The sequence below is a fragment of the Trachemys scripta genome, chromosome 8, assembly GCF_013100865.1.
Source record: "Trachemys scripta elegans isolate TJP31775 chromosome 8, CAS_Tse_1.0, whole genome shotgun sequence".
Taxonomy (NCBI): domain Eukaryota; kingdom Metazoa; phylum Chordata; order Testudines; family Emydidae; genus Trachemys; species Trachemys scripta.
In genome coordinates, this window is record NC_048305.1 from 102,721,266 (window position 1) to 102,727,961 (window position 6,696).

Below are 6,696 nucleotides of genomic sequence, written 5' to 3' on the forward strand. Positions count from 1 at the left end.
TTTTTGTATTGTGGGAATGAGTACGTAACACTTCCCCATTCATTTTTTCCACACCATTCATGATTTTATAGATCTCCTTCATAACCCTCATCCCCGTCATCTCTTGTCTACGCTGAACTGCCCTAATCTTTTTAGTCTCACCTCGTATAGAAGCCATTCCAGATCCTTGATCATCTCGGCTGCCCTTCTCTGAACCTTTTCCAGTTCCACTATCTCCTTTTTGAGATGAGGTGATCATCACTGGACATAATATTCAAGGTGTTGGGGCATCAGGGATTTATAAAGTGGCATTATAATTTTTTATCTTATTTTCTGTCCTGTTCCTAATCATTCCTAACATTCTCTTAGCCTTTTTGACTGCTGCTGCACACGAGGCAGAAGTTTGCAGAGAACCATCCACTGGACTCCAAGATCTGTTTCCTGTTTGGTAACAGCTAATTTAGGACCCATTGTTATATATGTGTAGTTGGGATTATGTTTCCAATGTGTAATATTTTGCACCTATGAGTGTCAAATCTCACCTGCCATTTTGTTGCCCAGTTTTGTGGAGATCCCTTTGTAACTCTTCCAGCCAGTTTTTGGTCTTAACTGTCTTGAATAATTTTGTATCATCTGCAAACTTTGCCACTTCGCTGTTCACTCCCTTTTCCAGATCATTAATGAACATGTTGAATAGCACAGGTCCCAGTACAGATCTTTGGGGGACCCTGCTATTTACCCCTCTCCATTGTACAAATTGACTATTTATTCTTACCTTTTGTTTCCTATCCTTTACCTAGTTTCTGATCCATGAGAGGGCCTTCCCTCTTATCCCATGACTGCTTTGTTTCCATAATAGTCTTTGCTGAGGGACCTTATTAGAGGTTTTCTGAAAATCCAAGTACACTATACCAGTGGAATCATCCTTTTCCACATGCTTGTTGGCACCCTCAAAGAATTCTAATAGATTGGTGAGGCATGATTTCCTTTTACAAAAGCCGTGTTGATTCTTCGCCAACATATTGTGTTTATTGATGTGTCTGATCATTCTGTTCTTTATGATCGTTTCCACCAATTTGCCCGGTACTGAAATTAGGCTCACTGGCCTGTATTTGCCATGATCACCTCTTTAATCCTCTCTAAAAACTCTCTGCAGCTAAAGGGAGAGGAAACAAGCAACATTGTTACACTGAAATCCTTACTTAATACTTTATATCTCAAATGCATCAGCTGTTTTTTCTGCTCTCTTGTATCTTTAATAAAAGGTTTAAAAGTTTTGTAATGGTGCGTTTGCCCTACTTTGCAGGCTGAGGTCTCTGAACACCACATCCCGAACCTTGTTTAATGTAATGTTGGACGGTTTCAGAGTCACGTCAAACACCTTTGACTCTTCAGGCCCATATAGTCCATCTGCATTAATACAGAAGGTTCTTCTCCTGCCAACCCCGAGTAGGGACCTGATCTAGTAGGCCAGGTTTGAGCACACTTACCAGAACAGGTCCCGCAGTCATGGGCGGTGGGTATGGCAGGCCAGAGGAGGCCGAGCCTCCCCAAACAGCCAGGTGTGGCCCCACCCATGCTCTGCCCCAAGACCCCCTCCTGCTTCCCGTTCTTCCCCCATGGCCCAGGCTGGGGCTGGGGCTAGGGTGGGCCAGCCTGCAGCCCAGGACTTGGGGCAGCTGGGGCCGGTGCTCGGGTCACCCAGCCCTGGGGCTGCCCATCCAGCGCTCCGGAGCTCTGGAGCTGGGGGTGTTGGGGCCGCGCCACCTGGTCCTCTGGGACTGTGGGCACTCTGGGTGCCTGCAGCTGGGGTGGGGAGGCCAGAGGTAGGGGGCTCGGGGCTCCAGTGGGGGAGGGGCAGGGCCTCAGACAGAAGGGGCAGGGCCGGGGGCTAGCCTCCCCAAACAGGTTCATTCACCGCCCATGCCCGTAGGCAAGTTAGATGGAGGAACAGCTATCTTCCGCTGCTCCCTGCATTGCACGAGGGCTTAGGCGTCCGGCTGCCTGGCGTGGGGCTGCAGTGCTCATGCTCAGAGGCAGAAACACAGGTACTTAGGGAATTTTTACTGCAAAAGTTTAGGCCCCAAGCAAAGCTTTGGGGGCAGCTGAGCAGTGATTTTGTGAATCCCATTGGATTCTGGGATTTAGGCACCTAAGTCATTTTGTGAATCTAGCCCCCTATGCTTAGTTCATTACACAAACAGGTTTGGTCATCATCTTGGCAAACACATCGGGGATTGATCCAGGGCCCTTCAGAGCTGAAAGCACAAAGTGCTTCATCTTGAGCTAAAGACTAGAGCTTGCTTAGCAACAAACTCTTATCCTCTGTGGAAAAGGCACAGAGCGGGACACACAACACAGTCACTGGTAAGTTACATAAAGTTGACAGGATCAGGTTCCTTGATACAGTCCCCTCCCCTCCCCACCTAGGTTTTATTATAATTTTTTTTCATATCCCATCTTATTGCAGAGCTGGCCAGTCCAGAAGAGAACTGCAGGCAAGATAAGACACCAGTTAATTAATCACTCTTGATGGAAGAATGACAACCAAGTTAATTGTGCATCTTAATATGCCTTCTGTCTACTACTGTTAACAGCAATGGTGACCCCCTACACATACCCATGTGGCAGAAATTAACCTACTGTCCCAACCTGCAGGCATTCCCTATCACCTGTAATAATCTCTATCAGAAGGTCAGCTGTAGTCCTCACTCAGTCACTTTTTACCTCATTTTGAAGACTGAGGTTATCTTCCAATTTTTTATTAAGGTCACTTGGGCCTTATCGGTTTAATTAAATGACGTCCTTACTCACTCTAAAATACATGTCATCTGAAGTGTAATTATCAAGTCTTTCATTCCTCAGTGGGGATGAACATTTGGTTGGTGTGGGTCAGGCAAGGTGAGGAGATAAGAGTTTGGGGGGGTCTTACTTCTGTTCTCAGCCTATGAATGTAACTCCCATTAATCTGTTCTCAAGGTATGTCTCTCCTGACACAGGCAATCTCACCAGAGAGCCTGCTTTGGGGAGTTTCCCAGCTAAATTTCTCCACTAAGCACTTTGGACAAAAATCAGAGCTTTGGGATGTTTATTCAGCACAAACCAAACCTTGGGTGATTCATCCTTTGCCAATCTAATCCAATTCGTGGTTTTGTCTACACAGAAATTGCAGCAATTTACCAATATCTGTTTCCTGCATCGCCGTTGTTTAACTGCCGTAACTAACTCTTAAACCATTTTGAATGAATTAAGCTACAGCAATATGAGGCTCTCTTAAGATGACGTAAGTATGTTCAATGGAGCTTCACCCATTTCACTACATCGATTTATAAACCAATTCAGTGCCATTTCTGTGTGTAGACTGGACTTATTGCTCTCTTCACCACTGGCTCAGGTGCTCTGTGCCTCAGTTTCCCCATCTGTAATGGGGGATAATGCAACATACCGGGGTTAAGCACTCTACATTGCTTAGATTCAGCTTAACACACTTGTCTCTACTGTTACTTTCCTCCCCCACGCATCCCAGCTGCGAGTATATTCACCTGTTGCACGGTGTTAAAATCCTAGGTTGGGAGCTCCCGGGCCAGGGACTATCTTTGTGTTATTTGTTTGTACACTACACAGTACAATAGGGCCTGATTCCTGGCTGAAGTCTTTAAATGGTGCCACAATAATAAATAATTGAATGGAAGGGGTTATGTAAGTGCAGAATATTGTTGTTACTAGAGCTGGTTGGGAATTTTCCATCAGGATGGTTTTTCAGTGAAAAATGCCGGTTTTGCAAACATCAAAATTTTCTGTGGGAAAATGTCAATTATGCAAATCAAAATTGATTCTCCATGGGGAAAAATGAAATGAAGGCTCCCTGCCTGGAATGCACTTTCAGGCAACTGGGGGGAAGTGGGAAAGGCCCTTAATCAATTATACTTTTGCCCGCAGGGAGAAAGAGAGAAATTGACACAACTCTTCCAAGCAGGAAGCTGGAAGCCGAAAAATACTATTTCAGGTCTTCCAAAATGGATTCTTTTTCTGGAAATCCCTTCCTGCCAAAAATTGTGGGGTTTTGTTTTTATACTTTTCCTCACGATTTGGGATGATTTTTTTTGTTAAAAAATGCAAAAGTTTTTGAAGGAAGGGATTTCCATTTTCCAGACACCTCCAATTCTTACCCTGTATTTCGGTCCAGATTCTATGCTTCAAATTCCCCTCGCTCAATGTGAACTAAGCGATATCCTCAAGCCAGATGGCTAGCCCCAGCCCTTTACCTTATATTTAATGTTCTTCCACAAAGGGGATAAATATCTGCATATAGAGCACTGCAGGAGTTGTATTGAAACAAGGCTGAGTAAATTAAAAAGCATAGGGGTTCTGAGAAGGTGGACTGAGACAGCTGTTAATTCCTGTATCCAGTAAAATACTTATGATAGAGCCCTAAGCTATGACAGTGCCTATTTGTAGATTTGGTTATTTTCAAGTCCCGGTCTCTGATTTTAGCGGCAAGTGGCTTAATTTCTGGCAAACGATGAGGATACATGTGGAAAGTTTGAGCTGTGAGATATGAGGATAGGTATTGCATGGAGCAACTGTCATTGTTTTGTAAGGAGGGAGGTGGGACATACTCCAAGAGAGCTCTAGCTGTATAGATGTACAATTAGCTAATAGACAAGCGACCAGAAGCTGGCACTCAAGAAAATGTAGCATAATTCCTGGGTTTTGTCCAACCAATAAAACTTATTGCATTCTTGCCACCTCTTGCAATTTTATTGTGAAACTTCCAATATTTGGTGTTTTGCTTAAATCCCCAGCTCCTGGAGTCAGGTGATTACCGGAGATTCTCAGGTTTCCTTTATAAAAAGTAAGTTTCTAGCCCTGGTTGTGGAAAAAAACCTAGAAAACATGCCCTGGCCACATTGTAAAGGCTCAGAAAGAACCCCAAATGTATCATTTCAAAAAAAACCTCATGATTTTTGAATGGTTGGGGTTGGCAATACGGTGGTATTGTGCACTGCAAATGGCTTCCATTGTAGAGGTCTACACATCAGCTCTTCCCAGGGCGTGGCTGCAGAGACCAAAGGTCATTTCCATGGGGGACGGCAGGGCTCTGGATTAGCAGCAGCTGCTTGGGTAAAGGAATAACTGAGTTGTTGCATCAAGTAAACACTAGCACCTGGCTGAGCAGAATCACTCCTTAGGGGGGAGTTGTCTTGGCCCCGCTGCAAAGTGCAGCACCGGGACATCTACAGAGATGCTGCAATGAGAAACAGCAGTAAACATGACTGTGGGCAAGTTACTTCACTCTCCAGGTCTCCATTTCCCCATCTGTAAAATGGGGCTATATTAACTGCCTAGCAGACACGCTGATGTTGCAATCATTAAAGGCATTTTGGCCTTTTTTTTGTTTTAAGGGTTCTGCTCATTTCTAGAATGGGATGGGACTGTAGCTATGGGAGGTTGTAGCAGCGCCTCTACTCCAGCCTCTACTCCAGCTGGCATGGCGGGGGCAGGGAGACACTCATACGGGGATTCCCAATCGATGGCTGCAGGCAGGCATGGCTCTAGGCGTAGAACTATTAGTACATTTCCCATCAAAATGACTTTTTCATCAAAACGGAAACTGCCCATTGGTGGGGAGGAAGATGGAATTGTGGAAAAAAAAACCCACAATTTTCAGTTGTTGAAAGGCAAAACAAGTTTTTGATTTGCCAATTTATTTCATTTTTCTAAAAAAATGTCATGGGGGACGGGACCCCCCACCATTTCCTGATCAGCTGTGCCAAGTAGCCTCATCCCCTGTACTCCCCTCTTTAGCACCCTATTCACATCCAACACAGAGCCCACCTCCCAGGCCCCATAGGCGTCCTTGACCCCTGTGTTCCATGCAGCCTTATCATGGCATTTGCACAATGCAGGTAGATTTTGTGGGATGTCCTTCACCCAGGGGTAGATTTCACCCTAGTTTATTAATCCAGGCCAGGTGGCTAGCAGATTTACAAAAGAAGCTACATCATGGTGGTAGTGGCACCAAACCCTCTAAAAAGGAATTGACATTCACTAATTGCTGCTATTAAAAGTAATAAACTGACAAAAATACATTCAAATACTAACTATTGCCATTTTAGAAATACAGCAGATTTCTCTCTGCATTGAAAATACATCAGTTGTCATTCCTGTTTATTGGGTACAAATATTTTCACATGTGCTCGAACATAAAAATCATACACTTATATACCAGCACATAGGAAACATTTTTAGTGTACTCTATGACTTACACATTATTACCACTAGTGCCCCTTCTTTATGAACCCAGCACCCCCTCTGGTGGTGAATTTGAACAATTGCAATGAGATAAAACATGCCTTCAGAGGTTCTCGCTTCCAGAGGCACAGCTAAAAATCTAGCAGAGCTTTTAGGTCAAGACTTTTCCAGGTAGTGGATTTTCACAGGCTAGCACAATAAACAACTCTCTCCCCCACTGCAATGTAAATATATGTGTATTTTTTAAATAAAATTAAACTGTAGGGCACATGAGTGACAGACACAGTGGAACACTTAAAATGACATAATCGTACTGTTTGTTCAGATTTCAGAGTAGCAGCCGTGTTAGTCTGTATCCGCAAAAAGAACAGGAGTACTTGTGGCACCTTAGAGACTAACACATTTATTAGAGCATAAGCTTTCGTGGACTACAGCCCACTTCTTCGGATGCATCCGAAGAAG